Here is a 13,845-nt window from a genome sequence, read left to right as displayed (position 1 = left end):
TTTGAGTTAACAACTACTTTTTACCTTTTGTTCAGTAGATTGGCAATTCCAGGGCTGAAATTATCCAAATGATTCTAGTGAAGGTGTGTGGAGCACATAACCACATGATATCACAAGGTGGAACAGAGTGCTTTGAGCAGTTTGAGAAAACTTAACATTTGTGAATGAAACAAAACATAACTCCGACTATATTTTGGATGAGGAAACAACATTCTCACATAAATCAGTGTTGTGGAAATTATCTGTAAATTAACACCAAAACATACAAGAAGACTAGGTTGGTTATGTTTGCACCTGTAAAAACAGGTAACAATACTTAAATACTTAAATACTTTCTCAGGTCCAAGCCCTTCCCCAAGAACAGTTTGCATTTAGGTTAGTCTGGCTGGCCCTTTGGCTTTCTTAGCTTTGGTAATTTGAACCTTAATTTAAACATAAGTTTTCATTTTTAGCCATAAGATTTGGATGAGAATGATTAGAATAACGTCAAAATCCAACAGTTTAATTACCCGTGCATAATCTTTGTTATTGATTCGTGTGCGTAATCAACGTGGTGGTGTTGTTAGCATTCGTGCTAGGAGCATGTCTTGGTTGCTTCGTAGGCTACACCTGTCCCATTTTGGCGATGGTCTTGCGATCCGTGGGGGCTGGTTTGAAGACTGCAGCCTTCGCTGCATTGGAGGACCCTGGCAATGACGAGGTCGCAATGTTATCGTTTTCCAAAGGCTGCGGTTTGCTTGTCCACATGACAGCACAACGCCGGCATTCTCAAATTTCTCCACTCTGGAACCCATTCTCAAAAAACACCATTTCTGCCCACCCGAAATGCCGGCTCCGTGTAAACGAAAGGCCAAACTGAATACAAACTTCACTGTTTTGACAAAAAAACGTTGTGTGAACAGGCCCTCAGACAGCAGTGTAATATAAGCCCTTTAAGAATGTAAAAAGATCATATGCCCACTGGTAGTGTAGTGGTGTAGTTACATCTGTGTTTGCCACCACCTCAGCTTCATAGGTTTGACGCCCAGCCCTGACCACTGGCTAAATGTTTCTACCCCTCTTCTCTCTCTAGACAGATTTAGGGCAATTAAAGACATTTTGGATGAGATGGAGACTTCAGTAATTTTTAACTGTCAGTGATCACCTTGGGTCTTTTTAATGTATATAAGGTCTATAGCGAATCTTCTGGCAGTAAAAGCATGGAGTTTCGAGTTTGGAGAAAAACATTTGAGAATTTTTTGGAATTAAATGACTCTGTATTGTTTTTGTTACACAACCCATAGTAAAAAGACTGAAATGCCCCCTTTACTGCACCTCCCATCTCAAACGAGCAGCATGTCTCTTACTGTACACAGAACAAACGTGAGCTGTAGAGTCTGCAGCCTGACGCCCCGCGGAGATAACACAAGTTTCCTCAGTCATGTTCTTTCTAGCTTTCATAACAGCAAAGTGGCAAAAAACAACAACATGTGCAGGACCCAATCTTATATGGAGTAAACAAGAAAAATTGATCAAAGGAGCATATCCCCTCATTGTGAAGGCAGCTTCTGTAGGTCCACCACACACAAGTGAACAGAGCAAGTCATTACTGAGACTAGTGTGGCCAAGCAGACGTCATTCAGGAAAAAAAAAAAAAAAAAAGAAAAACAGGGAAAGGCTGTAATTGTGTTTGTTGGATGATTAAGAGGATTCTGTCTGTGGAATAACTTGTGCCTCTGCGACTCTTGGAAGCTTCCTGTTGATTAGGAAGCCATTCATTTTAATGGGCTTTTTTCTCCTTCTGTCTTTGTTAAGCAGGCACCTCTCTATAGGAGGAAAATGGCATCTAAATGAATGGTGTTCTATTAAAGGATAGGAGAATAATGGCATAATGAAGCAGAGGAGGGCTAAAACAATAGGGTGCAAAAAGGGGTGTGAGTCTGAATCATATCTTAAACAGACAGTGTCAAGCAGACAAATGCGTGAATATGGGAAATGACTCGGCCATATTGAGAAAACATCATGACGTCAAGCACACAACTTTAACTTTAAGTGCAGGAAGAGAGAGGCAGAGAGAGATCGTGAGATTGTCACAAATTTAGCAAAAAACTGTAGAGTCTTTTCAAAACAGCTCTCTTGTTAATATGAATGTTGGCAGTTTGATTTCCCCTCTGACTAATGCTGCCATCATGTCCTTGGGGTTGCCTTCAGTTTCTGTACACGATGAGGATCAGTGACTGAAGGTAACTAAGTAAAAAGGGAAAAACGAAAGGAAAAAAATAAAACAAATTTGACAGTGGATATTTTAAACTTTTACTTCACTTGATTTGAGAGCTAATGGTTTTAGTTCAAATCTAGGACTTAAAGGTCCTATATTATGATAAATTGTCCCCTGGGAGCTTTAAGACATGTTATAATGCTGTTCCCTTCTCAAAAACATATCAGGAATAAACCTTTTTATTAGTCTGTTTACATCCCCAAAGCTCAAACTGCTCTGTTCCTCCTTGTGATGTCATGTAGTGGTAGTTTTCAACAGCTTTCCTTTTACCTTTTGTTCTATGGAGATAAGCAGTTCCAGGTCTGAAATCATCCAAATTATTCTGAAGATGTATGTAGTTTGAAAACATAATGAAGCATTTCCTGTATCACATGACACCACAAGATAGACAGAGTAGTGCAAATTGTGCAATATGGGCCCTTTAAACAAAATAAACAAAAATATATGTATTAATGTAAGGAACTTCTGTCTGTGTCTCCTGTTTGTTTGTCTCTTCCATGCATAACTCTCAAAACACTCATCTGACTGATTGCAAATTTGGAGGTTGTCATCCTACGGGCACTGGTGTGTGCAGTGCCAAGTTTCATGTTGTTAGGGCAAAAAATGCCAAATATCTGGTAAAATGAGTGATATATGTTAAATATAAACAACTTTTGAAACCACGGACACCACGGGGCACATGACACCACGGGGAAGTGTAGCCAGAGACAACTTCTGAATATATCGCTGGCTACACTTGGAATCCAAAAGTCTTCCACAGGTTGTGTGTAGTACCTAGTTTATAAAAAACGGCAGGTGAGATTGTTGTTTTTAGTATAAATAATTATTAACCAAGAAAATATAATAGTAATAATTGACAATACAGTACAAGTACAGTACAGTAAACTAACCACCTACCAAGTATCTGAGTAAGGGGATACTCGGAATGACAGTAAAAGACACAAAACTTTGGAAACAGTACTGGCATCTCCAAAGTGCATCTCAACCTGGAGTTCACTGGCTCTTCAGGGCGGGCGTCCCTCCTCACCCTACTCGTGTCGGCCATGTTGTCTGGAAGCAGCATGGACATCATCTTTAAGTATCTGGACATGTCACAAGGGTCGTGCTCAAAACGGGCCACGGTCATACACACGCTGATTGAGTTGCGTCCGTGGATGATTCCGCAGTTGGGCCACACACAGTACCAGTCCAGGGTGGTAAACAGGATTTTGAAGTACACATGGTAGTCACATGAGTTGGTGAGCCGTAGCTTGGCGGTGACCATGCCTGGGAGCTGGTCTCGTTTGCGTTATGGCTCCATCAAGAGGACTTGCTCAAGTCTGTCCATGTCCTGGGATTCCTCCTCCTCTGACATGTGACTGGCTCTGGAGGGCTGTTCCCAGCTGGAGAGACGGCTGTTCCCGGCTCGAGCGAGGGACCGACAGGCAGATGAGATGTCTTGGAGTTGGGTGGAGCCACCAAAGGCTGCACCTCAGAGCCTGGTTTGTTTGTTTGTTAGTTTACTTTCCAATACTGCTCCAGCTGAAATAGTAGTCAACACACAGTCGGCATGAGAATGAGGTTTTGTGCATTGGAATGCAAAGTTTAAGTAAAATACAGTATATTGCCCGTTGCTAAAGGTGTGTTCCAGTCGTCCTCAGGGGTTGGATTTTCAGAGTTCAGACTTTTACGTGACAGCTGGAACTATCTTGGAATTTCTACTTGGAAAGTAATTTTGGAGCTCGGGTTACAAAATCCATCATGGCTGCAGCCAGGATTTGGTGGAAACTAAAATCCAGACAGTTAAAATATTGAGAGAACTAATGTTATTTTCCCTTTAGTTTCTCCCTACTGTCCACCGGCTGTCTTTCAACCTGCTCCTACACAACCATTGAACCTCTGCAGTTATGCCCCCTAGTGTTCAAAAGTGGAATTAATTTAGAGTTAGTTAAGAGTCACCACTTTTACATAGTGCCCCTTTAACAGTCAAGTTATCCCCATCTTGTTATTTCAAGTACAAAGGTATGTTTTTAACATTCTACATTTCTTTCTTTTTTTCACTCCAACTTGTATTTCTAAGTTTTACAAGAGAATTTTCTACAACCTGTGAACAAGTTGGCCTTGAAAACTTGCACTTGACTTTTTAGTTGAGCCACAAAGCGACTGGCGGTTTCTGAACAAATCCATTAGCTGCTTTTATCAGATAAAGTGCACAAATGGCTTCCCCAGTCTGAGAGCTGTCCTTGTGAGCAGCAAACATCAGAGTGAGACCACAGTTTTATCAGGTGCTCATAGAGAGACTGCTGCTCCTCTGATTTTAGTAAAAGCACTAATTAGAAAGACAGGGTGGGGTGGTGTCAGTGCCTGTTGAAAATGGTTCTTCTGTATATGAGTGTCAGGCAAGACTATGGGGCTGGGTCATTAAACGTCCTGTACCTGATTTTTTTTCCCCCCATAAATTTGAGCAAAATTTGTCTTGCCACAGTACAGCTACAGTATGTTGTATAAGCAGCTCTTGAGCTCAGAATAAGTCAGCTGTGTACTGTCTGCATCTAATTATAAAATATTGTATTGTCTGATAACCAGGAAGTGTGTATTATTATGCTAGTATGCTTTACTGTCACAGCAAAACTGAAAGTTGTGAAAAGTGTTATACATCTTTACATCTTTTTGTTTTTCTTAATACCATCAGAATTTGGTTGATTTTGTTGATACAGATTCTCTGTCAACCTACCAGTGGAAGCTTTAGATGGAAGAAGGCATTAAAAAACTAATATTGTGTTAGGTTCAGTTGCCCTGACAGGGAGTGCACGGGTTACACTTTTTCAACAGTGTATTTTAAATAATAATCTTTGTGATAATTGACAGTTCTCTCTCCATCCAGGCTGCTTTCCAACTGGCACTTTCTCTGCAGTATTTGATCCAGTACAAACCGTGACTCTGGTGGGCTGAAGGTTCCTCCTCTCCTGTTACAGAGCCCAGGCTGGTCCCACAGGGGAAATGTGTCCTCCTCCTCCAATGCCTCTGTTCACAACTTGGCCAGGCTGCCCTCAGGAAAAACTTTAACAGCAAAACAAGCCGTATAAAGCTATATGGTACAAATGATTCAGTTTGCTGTCTGATTCCAAACAACTACTGCTCTGGAGCTGTTTTCTCACATGGTTAAGATACCTGGCAACTGAACATAAGAAAAAGAACACGTGAGGTGGATATGAGTAAAAGGAAACTACCACAATTTAGAACAATATTTAAATACATTTATCAGAGCAATATAGAGTTAATATAACTAATGAAGTGTTTAAGCAATAAATAATAAATGTACTGCTCTTTCAGCAAAGTTTTTATGTTGATTTGCATTGATCTTAAGGCTGATTTATCCTTGTGGTGCTGCAAAATTCCATGAAATGGAAAAAAATATTAAATGGTCACATTTTTATTTGGCCTTTTTCCACTGTAAAGGCGCTGAAAGCGCTTCACATCATGCGTAGCCATACCAGCTTGTCAAAACCTGATCCCGTCAGATCTCAGAAGCTAAGCAGGCCGGACCTGGGTAGTACTTGGATGGGAGACCACTGGGAACTCCAGGTGCCACAGGGGGGTGCCAGTCACAGAAACTGTCATTGTCATTGTATTGTATAGGCAAGACACTTCACCCAGATTGCCTAGCATGAAAGTGGTGTGTGTTTGGTCGAAGGGGCTGATGGTGCAAATTGGCAGCCTCGCTTCCTTCAGTTAGCCTGCCTCTAAAAACAGTCTTACCCACTCCACAAAGCAAATCTATTATTACACCAGACTGTTGATGTAAATGTCTGTATTGATAGAATAATGTTTAAAATAAAACTAACCTTGCTTTGCATGAATTGTCACATGTTGAGGGACTATTTTCTCAGCAGCAGCAGAATTTTACTTTGAAGGTAAGATAGGTGCTAGGTGATATTAGTCCGCCGCTGCGGAGCTTTCTATCAGGAAATACAACTCACTGCTGCTGCTCAGACATAAATCTTTCAAATGCAAGGTTGGTTTTACTTCCAAAAGCATTCTATTGACACAAACATTCACATCGACAGTCTATAATCTAATAATAGATTTGCCTTGGGTGTTTTGTGGAGTGGGTAAGACTGTTTTTAGTGGCAGGCTAACTATGGCCATTGACATGCACTAGCCTAGCACCAGTGACCTCTGCAAATATAAGGACTGGATGGAATGTTTAAAAAAAGTGTCTCCACATGTCTCCAACACTCTAGCTAACTAGGAAATAAGGTCCTATGTTCAAAATTCCGGACTGTCCCATTAACTATTTTTAACTAAATACATTTAAACTACTTTTAAGTAAATAAAAATGTGATGAATTTCAATGTGGTACTCAAAAGTTGTCTTCATTACTTCAAACTCCAAAAGTTCAACTTGCTACAACATTAGGTCATATCTAACAAAATATCTTCATCTTTTGGTGATCTGGGTAATTTGCCGCTCATTGATCTGACTAGGTGCATTACCCACGGTGCTTTGCAAATCTTAAGTCAGATCTCAGTTCACTTCGTTTTGCCTGTGTACCTCTGTTTTGATCTCTCGACTTAAGATGACTTGATAACAGGGAGATGCAGGCTGCTAGAATACCCCCTCCCACGCACTCCCATACACACACACCCATACTCACCCATACTCACCCATACACACACACACGCACACACACGCACACACACGCACACACACGCACGCACACACACACATTGTAAGTTCATATCTGGAGGAGGTCACAAGTCGCTGTCAAACTGTCTTTACAAAAATGTCACCATTATGACAGGTGATAATTTAACGCTGCGGGTGGAGGAGGAGTGCCAGTATCTCCGAGTATTACATGTGTGAATCTGTGCATCCTTTTTTACAGCGCAGATAAGCAAAAGGGCTGTTAGTGTACGCACTTGTCTTGGCTCATGACGTACATCTTACATGACAACAATCCTGAGTCTCTCTCTCTCTCCAACCATTGACAAGTGTCTGGGGCGTCTGCTTCTCCTTGAACATGCGAAAAATGATCTGTCGACTTGAAAGCCTAACAATATCAATGATTTATTCTGGCCAAAATTCATCTCTATGATTCATAGAACATTGGGTATCTAAAGGTTTTCTAGTATTGACAGCCAAGAAAATTCACTTGAATGTGGGAGTATAGCACTGTCCACACTGTGATTGCTGGAATGATTAATGATTATTTGCATATTAATATTATTCTCTTTTTATGTTATTATATCATTTTGTACAGCATTAAATAAATATTTTGTAAATGTTTTCCATATTTTTTCACCATGACATAATCTTTTTTAATCCAAGATTCCACTTCTTAAAGGTTTTTATGCAAATTTTATTGTGAGCTTTTAGCCCTGTTATAATGGTAAATCATCAAAAACATACCTGGAGTTGTGTTTTGTTTCATATTTGAGTCTGTCTACATCAAACCTCAAAATGCTCTGTTCCACCTTGTGATGTCATGTAGTGGTAGTTCACATTAACAGCTGCCTTTTACCTTTAGTTCAGTAGAGATTGGCAATTGGCTAAAATAATCCAAATGATTCTAGTAAACGTGAATGGCAGTGATTCCAAAAGTGGGGTCTGGGGCCCCTGGGAGGACCTCAGATGCACTGCAGGGGGCCTCCCAAACAACAAGCATAAAAGAAAATTGAGTTTGAAATTAACATTAACATTTCAATAATTTATTATCTTAATTCACTACTTTAAATCAGTATTAAGCCCATGTACATTATGATGTGTACTATTAACATATATATTTGAAAAAACATGACATATTGTTGAATTGAATACACATTATTATTCAGGAGCCCTGTACAAGCTTTGGATAAATAGTGGGGCCGTGTCCTTACAGATTTTGGGAACGACAACTCTAGGCTATAAGCAATAATTTGTTCTGAGTTAAAGACTTGATACCAGAGTGGGTAACTACAACCCATTAGCCTGATTCATCAGCCAGTTTCACTTTGTAGAAACCGTCTGACCATGCAGCATTAGAATTTGTTCGCTTGACGATAGGCGGGTACTTTTTTTAATTTAATCAGTCGCTGCTATTTGGTCGTGATTTATGTAATGCACCTCTAACAGGGCTAACTGGTATATTAAGCTTTTCCCAAATCCTGTAGGAAGAAGGGCAATAATGTCTTTCCCCTTGATAAAATTCACCAAATATTCTTTGTTCCAGCTTTAAATCCTTGATCTCGGAAATCGTTGCCAACACAGAAGGTATGACTCTTTGCTGATTGGCTGGTGCCCGAACTCGCACTTCAGGGTTTTTTGCGAACTGTCTAGTGTATTCCGATTCCTGACCTAGTGACTGGAGAGAAATGAAACTGAGTGGAGGCATCCATGGCATCACAATGTGGAGTGTTTTCAGTTTGAGAGAAGAACTAAGCCTATATATTCAGAGTTTGTGTGTTAAACTTGTGTGAATGAAACAAAACAAAGCTAAACTGCACCCTAACCTATTACTTCCATTTCAAAATTGCTCAGTCCACATATTTCCATCTTTGCCTTCCCTTCTTTCACCTGCCACACCACTGTAGTTCTCCTCCCTACTCGTTTCACATCCTGTATCAGCGAACACAACTCTCTTCTCTTCATCTTACCCGCAAATCTTCATAAACTGGTCTCAGCCACTTTTATTCTCACTAGAACCCCATCATCAGAGCACATCACGCCCATCCTCAGAGAACTCCATTGGTGACTTGGGCACTGACTTCAAAATACTTACCTTCAAAGCCCACCGTAACCTTGCACCGTCTTACCTATTGGATCTGCTCCACCATACACTGCATCCAACTCTCTGCGCTTTTCCTCCAGCTCCTCTTTAAACCTCCATCTTGTCTGTCCTCCATTGGGACTAGGGACCTCAGTTGCTCTGCCTCTCAACTCTGGAACAACTTATCAGCAAATCTTCGTGCCATAGATTCTTTGAAAACTCACCTGTTCCGACACTGCTTTACCTCCAAATCCTTAAACCTTGCAGTATATTAGAGATGGCTTTGCTTTTAGTGACTTTTTATTCTCTTGTTGAACTGCTTTTAATCTGCTGCTGCTGTAAGGTGACCTTGAGGGCTTTGAAATACGCCTAGAAATAAAATGATTATCATTATTAATATAAGGACTCATATCGCATTTTAAAATGTATTTCTACTTCTTCATACAGGCTCTTGTGATAGTGGAGCATTCATTCACCTGCTGTCATCCTTCATACGATGTGGTCCACTTGAGGTCTGTGTTGTACAGCGTGGGTGCATTAGCATAGAGAAATTGTTCAGCGCTGCATTACCCCAGTCATTAGGCCAGGGGTGTTAGACATAAACAAAATGTGGCAGGGCAACAAATATTATGCCACTTTTGGTCTACTCTTGAGGTTTATTTGCCATGAAATGAAAAGAAAATGCTTTTGTAGTGACCGTACTGCAAGGTAATGCTGCACATACTTACAATGTTGTTTTATGGTAATTCTAAATGAAAGATGATTTTAAGGCCAACTCAATTAGCCTCCGTTCCTCTTCCATATTGAAATGAGTTGTTTCCACAGGCATTCAGCTGCAGAGGATTTGTAATGGGCTTGTCAGCTGTACTTTAGATACTTCTTAATTACATACTAATTGAAGAGTATGTCTCTTTGCTTGCTGTACATTTATAAGTATAATTGTGCATGTAGACCTCGTTATTGCGAATATTTTGCCTTACTTCGGTTAGACCTAATTGAGTACAGAGCCTCACTTTCAGTTTGAAGATAACGTTGAAAAAAATCACAGAGCTTTGTATGCTCAGGATGATCAGCATTCAAAGTGCACGGGTCATGATCAGGAGAATTCATCTAATTACCTTTATCATTATTTTATTATCTGATAAATTAGCTGTTTCGACAAACGCTCCCAGAGGATATACACAAGCAAAATGGAAACATGTGCGGTGCTTTTGTCTCGGAGAGGTTCTGGTACAGCGCGCTGACGGGAATGACACTGTCAGCAGTTGTACACAAGGGGCAGAGGAGGTTTAATTAGTTAGTCAGGAGTGATGGAGACACATGACCTTCATCCGCTCTTTTAAATTGTGCTCTTAATGCTTTACAGTCAATCTCAGAGGCTGACATTACGGTGCAAATGCTGTTATACTTTTACCAACACAAAAGATCAATGCATGTAATTTGAGTTGTTTATGAATTGAAATCATGTGTTGGTGTTGCTTGCATCTTAGTTTTGGGAGGTATCTTACTCTCTCACTCACAAGAATGTTTGATATCAGGTGTCTGTTGCCCTCTGCTGGCAATAATGAACAAAATAGCATGTTTAACAGGCATATTGGCAGCATGACTATCAGTAACATAACCAGAGGTGGGACCAAGTCATTGTTTTGCAAGTCTCAAGTAAGTCTCAAGTCTTTGACCTCAAGTCCAAGTCAAGTCCCAAGTCAAATATGGGCAAGTCCAAGTTGAGTTTCGAGTCACTGGCTCAGAAGTCCAAGTCAAGTCCAAGTCGTCTGCTTTGAGCTTCAAGTCATTTCATTACCAAAGTACCAAATATTGCTTAGATTTTTGCAATTTATATGACTTTTAAGATAAATTGTGCTTAAAAAAATTCTTGTATATTTATATATGAGTATTTATAGAGTATATAAGACTTGTAGAAAATAATTTAGTTATTATTTCCTTTTTTAAATGTCTTGACAAGATCTTAGTGTGAATCATTACAGAATTTAGATTTAAAAGTGCTTCTCAAGTCTTCTCAAGTCTTCTCAAGTCCGAGTCAAGTCCCAAGTCATTGACCTTCAAGTCCTGGTCGAGTCCCAAGTCTTAGTCCATTTTATCAAGTCAAGACTCAAGTTATAAAAATTTGTGACTCAAGTCTGACTCGAGTCCAAGTCACGACTTGTAAGTCCCTGCCTCTGAACATAACATTCAACAAGATAAATGTGCTGTTTATTGAATTAGTCCATGTAAAAAGGGCAGAATCCTTTACTGGAGTGTTTACAAACTTCACGAAGCACAAATTACTGAAACATGAATGAATGTCACAAAAATGCTTTATAACATGGATTAAACATATATATAGTGACCTAAAAGAATACCTTGTTTGTTGTTGATTAAGTTTCTAAGGATCATCTTGAGAGAAAATTCTTAATTAATCTAAATTCTGCAACAGCTACTGGCTACTTTTCGTTCTTGAATTATATTTGGCGCAACTAATTCAGCACTTTTTTAGTCCCTACACCCAGTTCAATCAATCAGAAAAAGCTAGTGCTGGGCTTGGGAGGGCCTCTACATAGGACCTGCCTTAACAACAGTAATAAATCCTTTTGATAACAACACAATTATATGAACAGTAACCACAGAGTGTACGATTGCATTTCCACATCTATTTGCCTTCTGTTTATTCAGTATTGTGCAGCCTGTGGAGTACGAGCCTTGTTAATATTTTCAGAGCACATGTGTAAAATAAAAAATGACCCCACAGCCCCGGCTTGACTCCTCCACATCACTTTGACATAATAAGCAGTTAATCTCTTCTTCTATTGGCCCTTGGTCCGTGCACACAGCGAGGAGGGGCTGACCTGCGCGAACCTAGCACAAAGCTGCTGACTGACAGACTGTATAATTCTCCCTCGTCATAATAAACGGTCGTGCTCCAGTCAATGTAGAAACACGTAGGACTGTAGCCACCATTTGTCAGCTCGTATCTAAACAAAGGGAAAGATAGCCTGGCACTGTGCCTGGAAAATTGTTATGCATGTATCCACGGCTTAGACAATGCTCCCAGATGATTGAGCTTAGAGGGGCTACCAGAAGTCACCTTTGGTTTTGTTTCTTGCATTTCATTACTGGATCAGATTTGACTATCTTTTGCCCCATCATGATATAAGCAACAAAATCCTCTCACTCTGCCTTACCTCTCTAAAAACTCAGTTCTCATAATAATCCATGTCATTTTGCTCTCCCACATGACCGTTAATACACTAACTTTTCTGGTGGAGAGTCCGCCACTTGCTTGTCTCCCTGAAGATGGTATAGTTTTGCATAGAATCTTCCACGGTATGGCCAGAACAGTATTGCCATGGAGACATGACAGATCTGTGGAAAGACAACACAGTAAGAATGTATGTTTGAGGATTAAATGTATGCTTGAAATAAATGCACTGGCAGTGGAATCTCAGAAGAAAATCCTTTTTTACAACTGACTCCACCCTTTTAAACTGAAGAATGTCTGGACATTACATTTGCTTTATATCCTCATTATATCTAGCTTGATTCATCAACCGGTTTCACTTTGTGGAAACCGCCTGACCTCGCAGCATTAGAATTTGTTCATTTGACGGTAGACGGGTACTTTTTAAATTTATCCAATCGCTGCTATTTTGTTGTGATGTATGTAATGCGCCATTAACGGGGCTAACTGGTATATTAAGCTTTTCCCAAATCCCATAGGAACAAGGGCAATAACGTTTTTCCACTTGATAAAATTCACCAAACATTCTCTTTGTTCAAACTTTAAATCCTCAATCTCGGGAATTGTTGCCAACACAGAATGGCTCTTCGCTGATTGGCTGTGCCCGGACTCGCACTTCTGGGGTTTTGCAACCCATCTAGTGTATTCTGATTCCTGACCTAGTTGCTGGAGAGAAATGAAATTTTAGTGGAGGCACTAGGTGGTGCCAGCCTGGGTACATTATATCCAGTGTTACGTTAGGTTCACACAAGGCCTTCTCATGTCATGCTTGATCCAGCACAACATGCACAGAGTTCACTTGTAATGTTTCAATAAGCGATTATTTTAATAGCGTAAATTCAACAATGAAGACCTAACTTCGCTCCAGTCTACCTCACTACCTTTCCAGAGTTTACCTGCTCCTCAACTTTCATCATCTCACTCCATCTGCTCCTCCCCGCTGCTCACCACACCTCCTCCTGTCTAACCAGCACCCAATCTCAGTTTGGGCCTCATCCCACCTCCTCCCCAGCATCCCTTCGGCATCTCGTCATCGTCCCCTTCACTCTCCTCGGCTTCACCTCTACCACCTCTAGCGTCCAGGCTCCGAGGGGACGACGTCTCCTAATCGTCATCTAATTGGCCATGCCCTTCATTGCAATGTCTTTCTCTTTGTCTCTTCAGGTTGAATTGTTAACTCTTTTTTCCAGGTTGTCCACAGCTCTAAACCCGTTGACACCACAGCACTGAGGTATGGATCAAATGCAGAGAAGAATAAAGGACATCTTAGTATACATCACATGCAAGCTCTGGAAACATCTCATTTTCACTTTCCTCACTGCATCAAAAGAACTATGATACTGTAATATTCCCTATTTCTACTTCAGCAACAGTAATTGCTCCTGGACCTAGCGGCAGTATTCTCTCACTCCTGTAAGTCTCATTATCATATCAGAGAGCACATACAATGGACAGTGTTTGTCAGGAGGGATTTAAACAAGAAAAGATGATCATTGATGTGTGCCCTATAACCACAGATGCATCAACAGTCTAGAAACCATCTCCACTTGTTTTTTTCACAAATGCACTGATCCTTTCATCCCCCAAGTTTGCCCTGTCAGAGGATGAGGGGTCCCCAGTGGATTC

General features: G+C 40.5%; 1 pseudogene; it reads left to right on the top strand.

The window, feature by feature from the left end:
- The first annotated feature begins 5,716 nt into the window (after window positions 1-5,716).
- LOC129412202 (5S ribosomal RNA) lies at window positions 5,717-5,833 on the top strand (annotated as a pseudogene).
- Window positions 5,834-13,845: the final 8,012 nt, after the last annotated feature.

The sequence above is a fragment of the Boleophthalmus pectinirostris genome, unplaced genomic scaffold (genome assembly GCF_026225935.1).
Source record: "Boleophthalmus pectinirostris isolate CB_2022bp ecotype Guang Dong unplaced genomic scaffold, ASM2622593v1 HiC_scaffold_7, whole genome shotgun sequence".
Classification (NCBI taxonomy): Eukaryota; Metazoa; Chordata; class Actinopteri; order Gobiiformes; family Gobiidae; genus Boleophthalmus; species Boleophthalmus pectinirostris.
This window is presented reverse-complemented; position numbering and strand designations above follow the sequence as displayed.